We start from the raw sequence: 10191 nt of genomic DNA on the forward strand, positions 1-10191 counted from the left end.
GAGGCATCCGACAGGCTGAGGCCAGGAAAAGAGACCACTCTGAATAAGTAACCCATGGTGAGATGGAGGGCAGAGGGGAAGGAGGACTGGTGGCCTCCCTTCCTGGGAACCTCTGCACCTCTGACCCTGCGTCACTTCTGTGCTGGATCCTCTTGACCTTAGCCTGGTTTGGGCTGTCTGCACAGCATGACCTAACTGGATCCCAAACATTAACCTGACAGAGCTCTGAGAAAGGGTCCAGACGGGTCTCAAATGTCAGATTCTATTCCCTTGCTTATGCTGTTCCCTCTGCCTGAATGTCTGTTCCACCCACTTCTTCCTATGTGCCCTGAAACTCTGTCACCCTTCAAAAGCCTCCACCCCAAATCCCACAGACCCTCCTCCCCTTCTGCTGTTTCTCTGGCCTTACAGCCCCTCTCTTGTGCACCCTGCCTGCCCATAAAAATATTAGTAGCTAACATTGCATCTGGACAACAACCTGTGATAGAGGTACTGTGATAATCCCTTTTGCAGATGGGGCAATGGAGGCTCTGTCTTGTTATCGACCACCCATCCTTTGCCTCTCGGCTTGAGCATCCATTCGTTGTGCAGAGAGGCTCCTTGCTGTGGGCTGGGCAGAGCACCACTTCTCTTTCTTCAGTGTGTTTGCTGTGGCGTGTTCCACTAGACCGTGAGTTCCCTATCCTATAGGAGCTTGAATGAATGAAAGAATGAATGAATGAGTGAATGACTTTCAGCCCCAGGGAGCATCCCTGTTCTTTTACCCATTCCTCCTCCCTTTCCATCCCTGTGGGAGGAGACTGACCCTCCAGAGGGCATCCTGACACCATGGAGGGATGGTCACAGGGACCCTGCTTAGCCACACCTGCCAGAAGGGAAGGGGAAGTGAGGCTTTGGGCGGGGCTGAAAGCAGGCATGGTAGAAGGGTAGTGGACCACCCTCCTGTGGTCTAGAGTGGGGCTGACATGGGCCCACAGCACTGCCTGTAACCCAGGAAGTTAACGGGGTCCCAAAATACTTTTTCTTGCACCGCCCCATGTGGAAATTCCCCTGTTGGCCCACTTATTTTTGTTTTATCTAGAAAAATAAAGTTGGAAACAATCATTCACACACCCTAATTACTCCATTGCTTTACGAATTTAGAGCCTGTTTGGCTCTAGACTTTGGCTCCTGCTGAAGGAGGAATCCCCTGGGAGGGGCAGGGTGAGGGCCAAGGCAGGAGACCAGAGCTTGCTCTGACGCTGGGGCCTCCTCGGGGTCTGCCCTCCAGTTGCCCTCTCCTAGCAGGCTGGGAACTTCCCAGAAGCAGCAGCCCAGATGGGGGTCTGAGCAAGGGAGGGTGGCCAGAGGCAGACTCCAGGATTCTGGTTGACTGGGGCCCATAAAGGATGACTTCCCAGGCTCAACCTCTGAGTCATAATAATTTGCTGCTATTTATCGAGCACTTACTATGTGCTCGGCGCTGGGCCAAGCACTTTGTCGGCATCATTTCAGCTATGCCTGCTAACTTCCCTTGAAGCAGGTACTATTATTCTCCCCTTTTGGCAGTTTGAGTGTGCCTGGGGCCCGGGGCACAGGGCCGGGAAGTGGTGGGGCTGGGATTGTATCCAGCCTAAAGGACCCCCATAGCCCGATGGGGCCCCTTGGATAGGCGCCTCAGTCACTCAAAAGGGAACGGTCTCTGAAGCCTGGACGCCCAAGACAACCACGTCACTGGTGTCCTGGCCTCCAGGCCACCCTCCTTGTGGCCCTGATTGCCACTCCTTTCTTCCCCATAGTCCTGGGCTCTGTCTATGGAAGCCCCATGTGGCCTCACCTGGGTGGCCTGGGGGAAAATACAGACTTCCTAGGCCCTGCCACACCCCGCTGAGTCAGAGTCCCACTACGGGAGAGGGGGCTGGAAACCCAGATTTTAAAATGTTGTCCTGGGGATACAGAGGCTTGCAGACTCCCAGAACCACTGCCCGGCCCAGTGGAGTTCAGGCTGCTTTAAGAGACTCCCTTGCCCTTAACCCAGATCCGTATGACCCTGCCCCCGCTTGTGTTCTCAGCCTCTGCCCCCTGCTACCCTAACCCAGCTCTGCACACACCACACCACACTGACCCCCCACGCCCCAATTTGCCTTTATCCAGGCACCTGCTGCTGTTCCCTTCTGGAAACAGGTCGCAGCTGGCCACAGACCCCACAGAGCTTGTTTAATACTCTGGGCAGGTCGGGGGCGCCTGGGTGGCGCAGTCGGTTAAGCGTCCGACTTCAGCCAGGTCACGATCTCACGGTCCGTGGGTTCGAGCCCCGCGTCAGGCTCTGGGCCGATGGCTCGGAGCCTGGAGCCTGTTTCCGATTCTGTGTCTCCCTCTCTCTCTGCCCCTCCCCCGTTCATGCTCTGTCTCTCTCTGTCCCAAAAATAAATAAAAAATGTTGAAAAAAAAAAATTTAAAAAAAAAAAAATACTCTGGGCAGGTCGATCGTGGCCCCACTCTTGCTAACCCGGGCCTGGCACACAGCATGGGGGAATCATGGTGGGTGAGCGATGGTGGCCGGGGAAGGCGGAACAAGGGAGGGCTGCCCATGACACGTGGGGCTTCTAGGCTGGGCACACAGGCACTCTCTGGGGGCCGGCACGTTGCCTAACATGCAAAAGGCATTTGATGACTGTTTCTTAACTGCTTAATGAATGGTGCTGGGTCGTGTGACAGGTGAGGGCCACTTCCAGAAGCAGTGCAGATTGGCCGGTTTAGGCAAAAGATGGAGAAGGTGCCTTCCGGGCCATCTCTGAGGACCGTGAATATTAATGGTCCGAACTCATTTATGGCTTGGATGGGAGTGAGGGGCTGGTGCTTTCTTGCTTGATTTCATTTCAGTATCTCAGGAGCCCTGGGAGGGGGTGCTGATGTAATCCTTATTTCGTTCAATGGAAACTGAGCCCTAGACAGGTGACTTAGTAGGGTCACACAGCTGGGAGGGGTCCTGCAGAACGGAGCCTTGCCCATTGTGTGAAAAAAAAAATAAATGAGTCTGCACTCTACAGTTTCTGAAGCAGTAACACATTATCTCAGTTGGTTCTAGCTGTGGCTTGGAGGTGTGGCTCTACATTTTCACCTATGCCCACATCCCAGGGTCAGAAAACCTGCATCCAGGGGCCTTCTGTGTCTGTGGTGGTGGGAAGAGATCCTGCCTCCGGGCTGGCAGGAGAGAGAAACAAAGAGGCAGTGTTGAGGGCTCTGGCACATAGTAGGTGTTTGGGAATCCCTGTGGTCAGTTCAGGCAGAGCCAGCTCTGGTCCCATCTGGACCTTGGAACAGCCCAGATCAGTCTCCAGTCTTTGAGCCAAGGCCCACAGGGTGTGGATGACGGGTCCAAGGTTATACCTGCCATAAGGACTAGAGCAGAGGGTGTGAGGCTCCTCCACCAAGGCGGAGAGGTCCAGGGAATGGGGCAGGGGCATTCTGTGTGTGCGGGATGACCTCTGTCAGAGCCATTAAACCACAGAGCCTGGCCCCAAAGGGCCCCCAGGCAAACCCCCTCTCAGGGGTGTCCAGGACTGCTGTGGGGCCTGGCATATTATTGCTGTCACGGAAGTTCAGGGCCATACCTGAGTAGGGGCAGTGGTCCTACAGCCACCAGTGGGGGATGTAACAGACTCTGTGGTCTGCCTCCAGGCACTGGCATGTGGGGAGGGTGAAATGCACCAGCACCCCATCCAGACTAGAATCCAGGTGCTGGCTTCCCCCACACACACCTCCGCCACCCCCGCCCCGCCCCGCCCCGCCCTGCCGCTGGGCTTTTGCAGTTGCTATCCCTCTGTCTGCAGTGGCCTTCCCCTCCTCTCCTGGCAGGTGCTGGATCATCCTTTAAGACCCCACCAGGAAGCCCTGCCTGACTCCAACCCCAAGGGCCAGGCTGACCCACCCTGACAGGATTTCCATCTGGCTGCTCCACAAGATGCTGAGAACCTTGAGGGCCTGGTCTGAGATGCCAGTGGAGTGGACAGGGAAAACAGCTGTAAGGCGCAGCCCAGTTCAGGCAACTGTCCCTGCAGCCCAGAGAGGAGACCACGCTGGGGAGCTAGCCAAACACGTCCATTTCACAGAGGAAACATTGAAGGCCCGAGGTGCTTGGGACTGACCCAGAGCACCCTGGGGAGTGGTTGGTAGTCCCTTTGTGGCTTGTAAGAGGAGAGCCCAGGGCTATGTGGCCGTACCCCTCCCCCACTCCGGTCCCCGGCTGGAACATTTGTCTGCAGGATCCAGGTCAGGTCTGAGGGGGATGGGAAGAAGCCCAGGAGAGCAAAGTCCCCAGGGCTCAGGTCTGCACTAGGTCTTCCCATGTGGAGGACAAAGCTCCTTAGAGAAAAGGCTTGCTGTCCAAAAGCTGGCAGGAAATCCACATCGATAGCTCATTCTAGCAAGAAGGTGCACGGGAAAAAAAGCCTGTGAGAACTTAGGCCCAAATGTTAGGCCAGGGATGGTGGGTGATATTACCCTTCTTTCGCTGTGATTTTCACATTTCCTAGGTTGTAGGTGAAACCTTTATAGCCAGAAAAATGAAGTTACCATGTAAAGGAGAGAGGTCTAAGAAAAGGTGCCCTGAGAGCAGCCAGCTCCCCATTCATGAGACTCTGGGGTCACCAAGTGTCAGTGGCTTCCAGAGGGACCCTGGCCCCGGGCCCATCCCCCAGAACAGGCGTGCCTGGGGCAGACAGCTTAGCCTATGTGTCTCTCTTTCTCGGGATTGGGGTCAGAGAGAGTCCAGACCTGGGACTACTGGGATGTAGCACACCCAGAATTCCATTCAAACCTCTGCTGTCCTTTCTGTCGTGTGGGTTAGGCCTCAGGGCCCTCGCCTTCCCACCTCCACCTGGAAAGCCACCCCACCCCAGGCTGCCCTCTGCCCCTCCCAGCCAGAGGTGGCCCTAAGGCTATTTGCTTCACCTCCATCTGGGTGCCCAGGTGGGTGTGTAGCACTGTTGACTGCCTTCCTTACTGACTCCGGCCCCGAAGTGCCTTTCCAGGGGGTCTTCCTACAATGTAGTCAAGTTCGACCTCGTGGAAATGGTCTTTGGAATCACAGCTGAGCCTTGATCCTGGGTGAGGATTCGATCTCCATCTCCCCCATATACCTAGTACAGAGCACCCATTCATTCGATCAGCTATTATTCAGCCAAGTGCCAGGGCCCAGGCTAGGTGCCAGGGGCACAGATCTGCTAACTTGAGGATGTGACGTGTCTGTGTTTTTGAGCACGTGTTTTGTGCACATCACCTGCACGCACACACAGCGTGAGCATCTCTGTCATATGTGAACTCTTGTCTTTGAGGCTGTGACAGTGTGTAATCCTGCTGGGACTCTGGGCACACCTGGTTAATTCATTCTGCAAGTGTTTAACAGACACCCACTAAGGAAGTACCAGGCTCTGACCCCAAAGAAAAATGACCCAAGGTCTCTGTCCTCGGGAAGTGCCATCTTGGGGGCTGTCGCCGTGCGGACTCGTGGGGGCAGAAGCCAGCAGGGCTGGGGGTGGTCAGAAACGTGGTCCTGGAGACACAGGGAAGAGTGGGGAAGAGTGTTCCTGCCCAGCTGTGAGTATGATCTCCAGTATCCCCTTCAGCCCAGTGACCTGGGGCCTGGGACAGGCCTCCCCAGCTATTTTCATGCCCTAAAGCAGCCCTGAAGGCCGACGGAACTGGAGCTTCAGGTGGTGACCTGTGGGCCCCGACTGCTGGGGGCTGGGAGAGAATACAGGGAATGAAAATGAAGCATGTGGGCTGGAGAAACTGCCTGGGCTGCAGACCTTTCTGAGAGGCGAACTTGGGGACCAGGCACCAGAACACAGCACCTGGAAAGTAGAACCCCATGATCCAGACCAGAGAAGCGGGATCACGGAACTCAGAGGAGGAAGATGGAGCAGCAGACCTAGAATGTGGGCCTTCTAGAACCTGGAACACTCAAGTCAGCCAGAAGCTGGAAGATCCAGTCTGTGCCCCTGATGGTCAGTGGGGGAAACTGAGGTCTGGCAAGAACGGGGAGGTCTTGAGCATTGGTGAGCTGCAGTGGCATGCACGTGGTCTCTGCTGAGCCAGGACCTCTCCACAGCTCGCTGCTGCCTGACCTGGTGCGAGTCCTGTCCCCTCTGAAAACCTCAGTTTCCCCCTCTGTGAAATGGTCACGTGATGGTGAGACAAGATGGAGCACTTCACCTGGTGCTCAGGCTCTCCCGGCAAGCTTAGTGGCATTGCTAAGGCCTGGACCCTGGCCACTTGACTCCTGAATGACTCTGTCCCCTTGTGGTGATGGTCTGGTCACTGCTGTTCCTTTCTCTTCTTTCTCACACTCAGTGGGACATTTGGGCACTTGCGGCCCTTTTCTGGAATGCTCTCGGGATCTAGCAGAGGGAAAAGACTAATCAGAGGAGCAAGAACAGACTGACGGCTCCATATGAAGGAGCAGGGGCCCGGTGCCTACAGCCCTGCATGGTGCCCTGTGCCATTTGGTGAGGGCTTCTTGAGTGTCCCCCGGTGGAGACAGTCGGGTCCTGAGCCGAGGGCACCACGGACCCTCGAAGGCAGGGGTGGGCAGAGGTGCATTGGGAAGGGAAAAGAGAAAGGGCTCATTGTTCCAGCTACACGGAGGCTCCCCAGGCGCACCTGCTCCAGGCCACCTCTCCTGAAGGAGGTGGAATACCTTGATCGGGCTCCCAGAGAGCCGGAGCTGTAGGATCTGGGCCAGGAGCAGCCTGGTCACTTCCCCAGATCCCCGTGAGGCGGCATTACCAGCCCCCGCTTTTCTGCCTCCAAGAGAGTAGGATTCCAGAGTTGGGGGCGGGGGGCAGAGCAAGGGTCCCAGCCCATCCTTTGAGCCAGCAGCAGCCGGGCATGGTGCCAGGCACTGATGGGGTGAACCAGGGGTGAACTGAGCACCCAGAGGTGAACTGAGATCCCTTCCTGTTTCCCCTCCTTCCTTGCCGGTCTCCTCCGGACCATCAGCCGTCCTGCTCAGAGCGCTTTGAAGGCTGGAGCCCTTCCCCATGTCTCCGCTCTCCACCACTTCCCTCCCATTGTGGGGGACCTGTCGAGTTCCTGTACATGAGCCACCTCATCGGGGTGTGCCTTGCCCAGGCAGGACTAGACTTTTTACAACCCCCGACCAGTTGTGAGAGCCCAGCAGCACTGACTGCAGGTGCAGGTATGTGGATTTGGGGGCGGAGGGGGGGCTGTCGTCAGCACCTCCTTTGTATCAGGGTCTGTCCTGGGGCCCCAGGAGAGTTGGTCAGCACTGTACAGTTTAGGGTGAGGAGCCCTGATGTGCAGGCCAGGGGTGAGGGAGCTCAGTCCTTCGTCAGTCGGGGAATTGCAGTTCAGCTGAGCCTACCTGGGCAGGGAGTGAAAGATTACACAGAAACTTGGAGCCTCCTAGAGGATTTGGACTTTATCCTGGGAGCAGGTGTTCCAAGCTGAGAGGGACAACATCAGATGTGGCTTTTGCTTGGCTCCTGGGGCTGAAGCCAGGAGCCCCTTCCCTGGCAAGGCTCCTGCTGTTGTCCAGGTGAGCGGGGATGGTGGCGCAGGCAGCATGGGACAGTGGCACAGGGGGCCGGGTGGGATGACAAGTACCTGGGCATCGAAGAGATGTGCCTGGCGATGGGGAGCTCGAGGTCAACGAGAAGCCAGATTCAGGATGACTGCCGGGCTCCTGGCCTGGGAGACTGGGTGGATGGTCACATCTCGGGTTATCAGCTCAGGTTTTGGGAAACAGTATTTGAGCGAGTTCTTTGTGCCTGGTTTTGCGGCGGAGGGTCCCAGGCAGGATGGGAGCCGACTCTGAGCCCAGGCCTCTGCCCTCCAGCTTGGCCCAGACCCCGCCTGGTCTGCTCCTCTCTCTCCCTTCACCCTACAGGCACTTTAGCCTCTTGAGTGCATGGCTGCACTTCACAACTGTGCCCTGTACACATGGGCGAGCGCCACTCCACTCCTGCTGCCTGGGTACACAGGGACTGTCCTCTGCCCCAGCACGCTGACCCTGTGCATTGATGTGTCTCATCCACTCGCTGTGCAAGGGCATCTCCCCCAGGCCGCAAGGCTCAGCTCCTGGAACAAAGCCTCTCCGCACTACAGCTTGAATCTGTCACCCTCCTGGCCCTGTGCTGGAGCAGGCTCCAAGAGGACAGAAGAGGGCTGGGGCCCACCCTCCCCTCCCCTCTCCCACCTCAGGCCTGTGGGCTAGAGATGGAGTTGAAGCTCCGTGCTGAAGTGGCCCTTTGCACATTGTCCCCCTGGAGGATGGGGGAGCCTGGTGGGAGGGGCTGGCACTGCCAGACACCCTGTGCTGATCTCAGTGGCAGTGCGGATCCAGATGGGGAGTGCGGTGAGTGGGGGGTGCGGGTTCTCTGGGGCTGGGATCAGGGGAGAACACCCTGCCATGTATGGGCTCGCACTGGCCGGGCCTGCCACCCCACACTAGATGGTACTTGTCATCACTTCTCAGGCAAGGTGTGTCTTCAGACACCAGTTGTTTAGGGAGTGTCTGCTCGGGGCCAGGCTTTGTTCTAGGGGGTGGGGCTCCACTGTGACCGGTGACCGCTGACTGAGGCTGGCAGGCTTAAGATGACCCTGTTCTGTTGACACTCTGAGCGCCAGGGTGTGGGTGGAGGAGACAGACCACGAACAGGTAAACAAGGAGACTGCTAGCTTCCGCTGTGAGTGCTGGGGAGCAGAAGACCTGGGCAGGGGACAGCCGCTGTAGCTGGAGGGCCAGGAGGGCCCCTCTGAGCAGGCAGCCACATTCCAGGCCAAGGAGCAGCCAGTGGGAGGACACTGAGACGGAAAGGTGGAGACTGTGACTGGAGCCGAGTGGACGAGGGCGGCGAGGGCAGCAAAGATTTGAGGACCAGATTGGTGGGGTCTGTGGGCCCAGAGAGGAGGTTGGATTTCATTCTGAGGGAGACTAGTGTGCAGTGGGGTCGAGGGGAGGGTCTTGTGGGAGGAGGTTGGGTGGGGTGGGGGGAGGGGGGATGTGCCCTGGTGGGAACTTTGCAGTGATAAATTTGTGGGGCCCAGTGCCAAATGAAAATGTAGGCCCTGAGGGGTGCCTGGGTGTCTCAGTGGTTTAAGCATACGACTCTTGATTTCTGCTCAGGTCAGGAGTCCAGGGTTATGGGATTGAGCCCTGCGTCTGGCTCCGCATTGAGACTGGAGCTTGCTTAAGATTCTCTCTCTCTCTCCCTTTGCCCCCCTCCACTCTTGTGTGCGCTCTCTCTCTCTCTCTCTCTCTCTCTCTCTCTCTTTCTCCCAAATAAAATAAACTAGAGGCACCTGGGTGGCTCACTTGGTTGACCACTTCAGCTCAGGTCATGATATCGAAGTTCATGAGTTTGAGCTCTGCGTCAGGCTCTGTGCTGACAGCTCAGAGCCTGGAGCCTGCTTCAAATTCCGTGTTTCCCTCTCTCTCTGCCCCTCCCCTGCTCACACTCGGTCTCTCTCTCTCTCAAAAATAAACATAAAAATATAAAATCATGAAAAGAAAAAAAAATGAATGAAATCACAACTATATTCAGTTAATCTGAGAAATGCAAAGTTGGTTTAACATGAGCAAATAATGTAATTCCACACATTAACAAATACTTTCTTTTATTTTTTTATTTTTACTTTTTAAATTTATTTTTTTATTTTTCAGAATTTACATCCCAATTAGTTAGCATAGAGTGAAACAATGATTTCAGGAGTAGATTCCTTAGTGCCCTTGCCCATTTAGCCCATCCCCCCTCCCACTACCCCTCCAGCAACCCTCAGTTTGTTCTCCATATTTGTGAGTCTCTTCTGTTTTGTCCCCCTCCCTGTTTTTATATTATGTTTGTTTCCTTTCCCTTATGTTCATCTGTTTTGTCTCTTACAGTCCTCATACGAGTGAAGTCATATGATTTTTGTCATTCTATGACTGACTAATTTCACTTAGCATAATACCCTCCAGTTCCATCCATGTAGTTGCAAATGGCAAGATTTCATTCTTTTTGATTGCCGAGTAATATTCCATTGTATCTAGATACCACATCTTTATCCATTCATCGATCGATGGACATTTGGGCTCCTTAGCATACTTTGGCTATTGTTGATAGTGCTGCTATAGACATGGGGTGCATGTGTCCCGTCGAAACAGCACACCTGTATCTTGTGGATAAATGCTTAGTAGTGCAATTGCTG

This window comes from Neofelis nebulosa, chromosome 15, assembly GCF_028018385.1.
Source record: "Neofelis nebulosa isolate mNeoNeb1 chromosome 15, mNeoNeb1.pri, whole genome shotgun sequence".
Lineage (NCBI taxonomy): Eukaryota > Metazoa > Chordata > Mammalia > Carnivora > Felidae > Neofelis > Neofelis nebulosa.